The sequence below is a fragment of the Stegodyphus dumicola genome, chromosome 1 (genome assembly GCF_044657685.1).
Source record: "Stegodyphus dumicola isolate Sdum_Otavi_A_Nest chromosome 1, ASM4465768v1".
Lineage (NCBI taxonomy): Eukaryota > Metazoa > Arthropoda > Arachnida > Araneae > Eresidae > Stegodyphus > Stegodyphus dumicola.
In genome coordinates, this window is record NC_140768.1 from 283,563,067 (window position 1) to 283,572,335 (window position 9,269).

A 9,269-nucleotide genomic window follows, 5' to 3' on the forward strand; every position below is an offset into this window, starting at 1 on the left:
AGAATCGTCATTCACCATCTTTTAGCTCGGGCGCCACTTTGGAGTCATTACGATTTTTGAAGCTTAAGAAAAGGAACAATGCCCTCACCGGGACTTGAACCTGGACCTCTCGAATGCGCTTTGAGTGTACTACTGTTATCAGGACTTGTATTTCTCCTGATTTGTTTGGCGTGTCCTGACTAGACAATGAGTTTGACTACAAACTGTGTCCTATGGCAGGGATGGGCAAACTACGGCCCGCCGAAAGATTCTATCCGGCCCGCGGATAGAATTTTAATTTGCCGGTCCAAAGCAAATTAATAGAAATGTATTATATATCCATCTCCTTTTGTACTTTGTTTAAATATTATTTTTCTCCTTCCTTTTCTTCAAAGGCCTAATGACCTTTTCACTTTCTCTATTTTTGTTCTACAAAACACAGATTTACGGAAATAGCAAGCACATACAGCTTTCAATCGAGTTTCAAGTATTAAAAGCCGAAGTTCGTTGTTAATTATAGCTGTATCTTGGTGCCAACAAGCGTTATCTCTTTCTCGGGGAGCATACTCATGGGAATCCCATATAAGTGAATTAGACCTCTTAGAAAAAACTTAATCTTAACTTAAAACTTAATAAGAAAACGTAATCTGTTTGCTGGGCAGCTAGCTAAGAACGACTTGTCTCATTTCCCGAGGTTAAATTCAATACCCTCAGTAAATGAAAAGAAGATTAAGAATTATGAAGATGGCTTGAAAAAACTGCATTTTGAGTTCGAACGCAGATTTCAAGATATCTGTGCCATTGAAATAGAATTGGATATTTTTACCATGCCTTTCAACGTAAACTGTGAACCAGCGAGGTCAGATTTGCTGCTTGAATTAATTGATTTGCAATCTAACAATCATATCAAGCTGTTATTTGTAAATATGCCAAAGTGAGAGTTTTGTAAATTATTATCGAAAGTAAGTTTCCAAAATTTAATATCTCACGCCCAGAAAATTAGTGCTATGTTGTCTTTATCTTATATATGTGTGAACAAGTCTTTTCAACTGTGAACCTTAGAATGAATTATTTCAAAAGTAGAGTGACAGATGAGCATTTATCCTCGTTCCTTAGAATCAGTATTTATCCTCGTTCCTTAGAATCAGTATATCTCACTTCGAACCTCAATATAATGAACTTTTAAAAATGAAATCGCAATTTCATTCATCTCATTAACATATTTATATTGTAATACTTGTATATTGTTTTTAAAATTTTAGAAAAACTTATCTTGGCCCGCGAAACTTTTTTTTTTCCGATTTTCGGCCCACGACTGGAAAAGTTTGCCATCCCTGTCCTATGGAGTGTAGAAGGGACTAAAAGATGAGAAGGAGAAGGGTTTAATTACCCTTTATTTTTCACAATATTACAGGCGCTCCCACACTTCGGGATACAAAGACCAACCACTTGTGTTCTGAACGTAAAAATATTCGAACTACTAACTAACTAAAAATTTAAATAAGAGCTAACTTTTAATATTTTATACCGATGACTAACACTAAGACTGGCCTCTTAAATTACTACGTATCTAATACGCAAACTACGAAAAACTATAATACGTCTTTAGCTTTCAAGAGGACTAAAACCTCTGGCGTTAAAGGCAGACAGCAACTGAATGAAGCTCGCGTGAAGTATAGTCGCAAGAAGGCTCACTCTCTCCCCATATAACTCTGTTTTTGGCAAAAAGCCACAGCCTAAATACTTAAGTAAGTATAAACAAGTTAACGCGTTTATTGTGTCCGGAAGTAGAAAATAAGAGATGATAGTAAAGTTTTAAAACAAAATAAACGTTAGTCAAACTTAAGATCCTTACACCGTTACACCTCAAAGGCATCCAGAAAGGAGGGAGAAAATATCTTATAGTACGTAAGTTTTTAGATAATTTCACATTGTTCAGTAACTTTGCGACTTATTTAACAGTAATACCTCTTTTAGAATAGGTAAGGGCTCTTAAGACAGGGGGAAATAACTAACAGATTTTCGACTGAAGGTTTAAGATGTCTGAAAATACAGTAAATATTCCAAGCTAATATATCATTAAACTGAATGAAGAAAATAATTTTTAACAGTAAACTAAAGAAAGAAGAAATAGCTGAAGATAATTTTCTGGGTAATACGGGAAAGCGTGAATGTATAGTTAATATTTAGCTTTCGCATGTTTTAATTTTAGCTCACACGTGCATTAGCCCAGAAGGGCTATTTGTCTGGAAACGGCATTTTCCGTCGGATCACTTTAAATGTCTGAATCACTATTCAGATTGTTGCCAACAAGTATTATCGTCCTGTGTCAATTTGAAGAAACTAAACAATGAAAAATCTACATGAATGTATATAACATTCTCGCATTGTGAAAAGCAACGATACCTAGAGCCATCAAATTTTGAATAACCCAGTTCTCCGCCCTAGTATGCGCACCTGAAAGCCCGAATTTGTTTTATTGCCCATTTCATATTTTATTTTGTGAAATTTTTAACAAAATTTTGATTACAAAACTCAACAGTTTTAAAGAGAGCAGTAGCAGCTGAACAAGACAACTATAACGAATAAAACATCTCCATCTCCAGCGCGCGAGACTGTCTATCGGAAATTCGAAAGATATGCTGTTTTTGAATATATTTAGCACAATGTGGCATTACCCCAAATGCTTTCGAAACGTGTAAATATGAACAAAACTGCCGTTTGGGCGTAATATAAAATCTGAAAGCTTTCAGAATTTTTTTCCTTCTTCGAGTTAAATTAAAATTAAATTATATTCTTTTTATCTTTCGCTTTCAATATCGGATGAAATTTTTACTTTTGGATTGTTGTATTGTCACCTCAATGGAGAAATATAGTGGAGTAGTTTTTCTTTTACTTAGCTTTCTAGTAAAATGTTTGCTTTCATATATTTGTTTCTCGGGGACTGTTTTTGTTTAATTTAGTTTTATTTTCGTTTAGGGAGCCGTTTAGATTTGTCTGCTGTTTTAGAACTTTAGCTTTTTATTTCAGACATTTCTAATTGATGGTTTGCGGAATGATTAAAAAAAGAATGTTTGGTTTCCTTATTACTCGATTTTTCACATTTAATTGCAGCAGCAGATTCTAGAAAGTCTACAGTAAACGCCTTTTTCTATTTTTTTTAATAATTCAATTAACAATGGGCATAAATAAAACAACTGGCTCAAATGTATATAATTTCAAGCTAGACTGAAGAGACATTAGGTATTTTTAGAAGCAGGCAAAATGAAAAATTAGAAAACGCTTTCGCCGGGAATCGAAACACGGACCTCTGGATACCGGCCGAGCGTGCAGAACCATTACACCACGAAGGCACTCTAGGAAGGAAGGAGAAATACCTTATATACTCCCCCTTTTAAAGGGCGACTGGGTTTTTAGGTCAAATCCTGGGTGAGGATAATCATCATCCAATACCCTTTTAGTTCGGGCGCAACTGTAGAGACATTAGGTATTTTTGGAAACAGGCAGGATGAAAAATTAGCAAACGCCTTCGCCGGGAATCGAACCATGGACCTCTGGATACCGGTCCAGCGTACAGAACCACTACACCACAAAGGTACGCTAGGAAGGCGGGAGAAATACCTTATAAGATCATTATCTGGTTTATCAGTACAAATACTAAATAAACACGTAAAAATGCATAGAATTTCTACATTTCTGATTTTGAGTTATATATAATTTTATGTTAGAGATTCATAAACTCGACGACAAATTTACTCACTTTTTTTATCCCATGTAGTTTGCTTTTGCCGCGGAAAATTTTTGAATGTCCCAGATTCAATACAAACTTCCGACGCTTTTCTTCAATCACAAATTTAAGTCTTGTATTATAAATAGAGTTTATACCTCACAAACACCCAATTTCTTTGTAATATGAAGAAACTGAAAAAACGCAATTAAAGGGCCTTTTTCGTTGAATCATAAACTACGAACAATGGGTACACGTTCCAGGTGACCAATTCTAAGATATATTTTATGCAATTCAATGAAAGTTAGCTCATAATTCAGGAGTTAATTTCCGTTTGTATTTGATGTATGGGCATGTATGTTTAAGCCGACGTCAAAAGATGCGATGCGGGTTCAAGAAAGGCCAAATTTGTTGAAATTGCGCATCATGGAAGAGATATTAAGAAGACGTTACGAAAGAGTTATTGCAACTGTGTTACTCAATCCTGTCATTTAATTATTTTTTCTACTTATGGGAGGGATGTATCTCCTATACTATTTGGAAATACTAAGGCTGTCCACACATTGCTTAGACAGACGATTTTCATTGTAATTACAGGAATATTTTACCTAAAATTTTTTTGTTTTAAATGTTCTGTTTAATAAACCTTATTCTTCACTATTTTTACACAATGTTATTTCCAAGATAATAAAGCCTTTTGTAATATCTGAAGAGATATTTTATTCCATTACTGTAGCTTTTCATTACAGTTTTCCAAAGCCCATTACATTACAGCTTTACAGCTTAGCCCATTACAGCTTTCCAAAGTCTAAAGAGGTTGTTGGTCGGCGTTTGGACAATTCGCTTTTTAAAAGTCCAGGAAGCGCAAAAATAGATTGGTGATAGATCAGGAGGTTTAGTAGGGATATGAGTGAAGAGTATGGCTTTGGTACCCATTTCTTGTTCTATTTTCTCCAGGACATTAACAGTAGATTTTGACGTATCGTTGCATGCTTTGTCTGGACGCATTTGATGGCCTTGTGTGTAAAGAGGAGGAGTTTCATATTTGAAAACTGGGTATAAAATATGTTTTGATAATAAGTGGAGTTGATCTTAACACTTTTCTCCACTCTCTTTATTTTTAACTTACCGTTGTATGAAACACCAACAACAATCATAAATACCTTTGAAAAACTTTCTTTAGATTCTTTGAACAATGTTTTAAGATTTTTCTCCTCTTTGATGATAGTAAATGGATCTCCTTTTATTGTGGTCATTTAAGTATATCCAAGATTCGTTTAATGTGACAACATGTTTCCATTTTTGTTTGGATAAATATCTCTCGTAAAGAATTCTACAGCGCGTTCTGTGTTCGGCAATATATCGTGGAGAAAGACGATTCTCATTATGGTTTTTCGGCATTTTAAAATACAAATCAGCATTAATCACTTTGTTTAGAGTTGACATTGAGCATTTCGATGATTTTGCAAGTGTCCTTTGACTTGGCGGATTTTACTTTTGCATTAAAGATCTTACTTTTGCAGCATTAAAAAATATCATAACAATATATAACATATATCCTTTGCAAATGTCTTACCTCGGCAAAATTCACCGTACGTATATCATTCTAAGCCATTTATGACATTTAATACATAAATGTATACTGTGTTTTAATACATAAATAATCTATATTTAATACCTAATGTATACTATGTTTTAATACATAAATGTATGATTTTTTAATACATAAAAGTATTAATAAGCTGATCACTTTGCGCAAGAAAAAAAATGGTTGTTGCCACTCGAAAATTTCGAAATGTTTTCTCAGCAACCGCAATCTTGAGAGCTCAGTTTTCCGAATAATAATATCCGAAATTTCATTTCGATCGGTTGAGCGGATAGTTTTTTTATGACCACCCTGTATAGTGTGTTGTGTATATTCCTCACGTATGGATGTCAGTCCTTTGCAAACTGATGTTACGTGTGACGTTCGTGTGTGATATGTTTCACGTAAATTTGTAACATGTCTGGGAATTATATTTTTAAATCTTAATTTGCTTCAAACGTGGTTTAACTGAAAATTTATTTTAATGATATTCAGTTGTATTTTCTAAGAGGTTCAGTTCTAGGATATTCAGTTGTATTTCTATACTTATTTTTTATTTATTTTCTCCGAGGTTAAAATTATATTATTCTTTCTTACGGTAAATTTTTTTTTTTAAAGATGCTCACAGGTATTTGTCAAAACATACTAAATAATTGTAACAATAATTATGCGAAGGAAAAAAATGACATTTACATTTTTGCGAAGTTTATATTTCTAGCAGAAGTTTTCCGATACATGAGTATTTCAAATAATTTTAATGTATTGAATTAATCACTAATTTACTTGAGCTATAAAAATAAGGAAATTTTATGAGAACTTTTCAAATTTCCAGAGAAAATTAAGTGGGATAAAGCCTGAAAACAAATAATGAAACCCTATCTCTTTTATTTATTAAACTTTTCTTCAACACATGCAGAAAAAATATTTCTATGTAAACAATTGTAAATAACTTTTTCTTACTAAAAGTTAACTCTCGATTGCATTTCAATTTTGATAACATTTTTAGCCTCGGAGAAAAAAATTCTAGAAACTATCTTCGTTATGGATTGTAGACTCTCATTGGTCAAGTAGGTTCTTTTCTCGCACTTACTCACTTTCACCTGCAAAAAAAAAACTTTCCGCGTATAAATGTACTCCCAAGCAAATCGATCACTCTTAATGCAAATATTCATGACTGAGGATAATTATCTTTTCACTAGTACGATTATTAAAAGTTAATCAAATCTGTATTTGCAAACATTTGAATAGGATTTGTATCACACTAGTAAATTAATAAGCTCGAATTTCCTGGTGAGATATTCGCTCGCTTTAATAGTAATGAAAATGATATAAAATTGAACTAAAAATAATTCAAATTAACATATCTTTCTTCAAATTTTTATCATAATAATGATAATAAATTGTCGTAAATGATAATTTTTTGATTTCTCATCTGAAATAATAGAATAGGATTTAAGATGTAGTAAATGTAAATATATTTTTATTCATGTGGTGCTTCTCGTAACTGCAATTTAATTTAAAAAATTTTAATGTAAGCATTCATATTAAAGATAAGTTAATTCTTTTCTTGTACCTCTTTATTGAGAATATTTAAATGCCCATTCAAGTCAATTTGAAATGTTAAATTTGGTATCCATGTAACATTATGTAGCTCGTCGATGTTTTTATTTACTAACTTTTTGTGTGTATATGTCATAAAAATTTCTTATATTATATCAAAAAATTGCTTCAATACAGCTCTTCGATTTAACTACCTCACTTCATTTTAGTAAATAATTTCTCTGTAGTCACTTTCAGTTTCTTTAAGCAATGTAACAATTGCAATGACTCACAGTTCCATAATTTTACTATCTGCAAATTTTTGAAGTCGTGTTATAAGTTATTTTCTCTCTCATTCCAGCATGCCTTCGTGGTGTAACAGTAGCACACTCAGCACGTAATCGAGAGGTCCAGGTTCGATGCCCGGCGAGGGCATTGCTTATTTTTCGCGTCTCCTGCTTCAGAATGGTTTACATGTGGCCCCCGAACCAAAAGGTGATGGAGAATAGTTCCCTACCACTAGGATTTGGTAACTGGGTCCCTAATCTCCAGTCGCCCTTTAAAAGGAGGAGTGTATAAAGTATTTTCTCCCTCATTTTTGCATGCCTTTGTGATGTGACGGTAGCACATTCGGCACGTATTAGAGAGGTCCAGGTTCGAGTCCCGGCTAGACATCGCGCGTTTTTTCACGTGTCGTGCTTCAAAAATAACCTAATGACTCGACAGTATTTACAACAAATACATAATTAAAATGTACTTTTGTTTCGTGGTTTACTTTTGTTGAACAACTGACTATAATTGCGTTAATATAAGAAAATAAGATATCCTCGAAGACGCACTCTCGTTGCTTCAACTAATTAAGCGTCATCACCACCTTTAGAAATATGATGTGGCGGGTTGAACGTATCGAAGACTTGCCTGCCACAGAAGTCGGAGTAATGATACTATCAGATGATTATATTGATTATATTACCAAATGGTTCTAGCAAACGTCTGTAAACTAAACGTCAGTAAGAGGATAGCAGCAGGGCTAGGATAAACATTTCCTGGAAAGATTATGCGATAGTGAGAGGTGATGAAAGGATGTTGACAACTTCGTTACGTAACATTCAATTTTCACATATAGTGGACATGTAATATACCCGTTGCAAAAAGTTTGGCAGAGGCTAAATTTCACTGTCACTAGTTCATGGATATCAGCAACAATGTTCATTGCAGGTAGGTGTCTTATTATCCCATGGTATTATGAAGTGGCACATAATATCTGGCTTTATCATTTTAGAAGCTGTTACTTAAAGACACCTTTCATCACATGTAGTGATCGTTCACTGAAACAAAGTCCCGATGATTCGTTTATGACGTCTTGGGGTTTGTTATATTGCCAGTGTTGTCCCGTGTGCCGGAGATTGTCTTTTAAAATGCCAGTTATCGTCGCTCGCAGCAAATGCCTTTTGATAATGTGTACAAAGTATTGCAAATCTTTCATTCGCGTATCATATTTACAACTCTGATTTCAACCAAACACGCATGGAACATGTTAGGATATCGCTTGCAGTCGTTTTGTAAAGTGCGGTTGAAGAGCACCTTAGTAGCAAATTAAGTAGGACAGTATTCGGCGTTAAGAGTCCATGGTCAATGGTATGTATTGAAGCGTTATCACCAGAGGCATAAACTAACGCGCATTATTCTAATACGGAATGGTTCTAGACCTATATTTACTCAGTATATGGTCTGATTATGCATTTTACTGGCTTTGGTTTCTACCTTATTAATGTTCATTAACAGTTTTATTATCAACTGTCTCCTAATCATGAGTTTTCATTCATTTATTTTTTTGAAATATAACATAGATTTATCTAAAATTTGTTGTAAAATTGTAATATTCTAGCTAATTTGGAAGTGTTTGAGGGCTAGGATATTGAAGAACTGCATAGCGACTTATCGCAGAGTTCTAGCAAGTAAGAGTTCGAAGACGGCTTAAATTTACCCTTTATTCGTACTTAAAATAAATGAACAAATTGCCCCTCCTCGGGCTTACGGTAAGCCTTCACTTGGGCTTTAACTCAAGACATAGAATAAGAACTAATCTAATATTAACTAAAGTAAAACCAGCCGAAGCTGCACAGAAATAAATAATGGAGTTGGCCGTGATTTAAGATCACCGGCAGGCACATAGCAGTACGGCCGAATAGTAGCAAAGTTAGACTATTAGCAACACAAATAGCCGGAAGGCAGAGCACTTTTTACTAGGTTCTTCTAGTGAAGTGACGCAGACTTCAAATTAAATACTTGTTTCTACCTCATTTAGACAAAACGTAATCCTAAAAATTCTTTCTGGCAGGTAAACGTAGGTGGAAAACGAGAAAATAAAGGAAAGACTTGCTCCAGAAAAAAAAAAAAGTAACTATTAGAAAATTAATATAAACCCTGCAAGATGAA

At 33.9% G+C, this 9,269-nt stretch overlaps 1 protein-coding gene across 1 annotated transcript in view; it reads right to left on the bottom strand.

Moving 5' to 3' along the window:
• LOC118195945 (CRISP/Allergen/PR-1-like) overlaps positions 1-9,260 on the bottom strand; it is a 63,997-nt gene extending 54,737 nt beyond the window's left edge. The window contains exon 1 of the mRNA XM_085807945.1: positions 3,740-9,260. The gene's annotated coding sequence lies outside the window, so the exon portion shown is untranslated. The remainder of the gene's footprint in view (positions 1-3,739) is intronic.
• Positions 9,261-9,269: the final 9 nt, after the last annotated feature.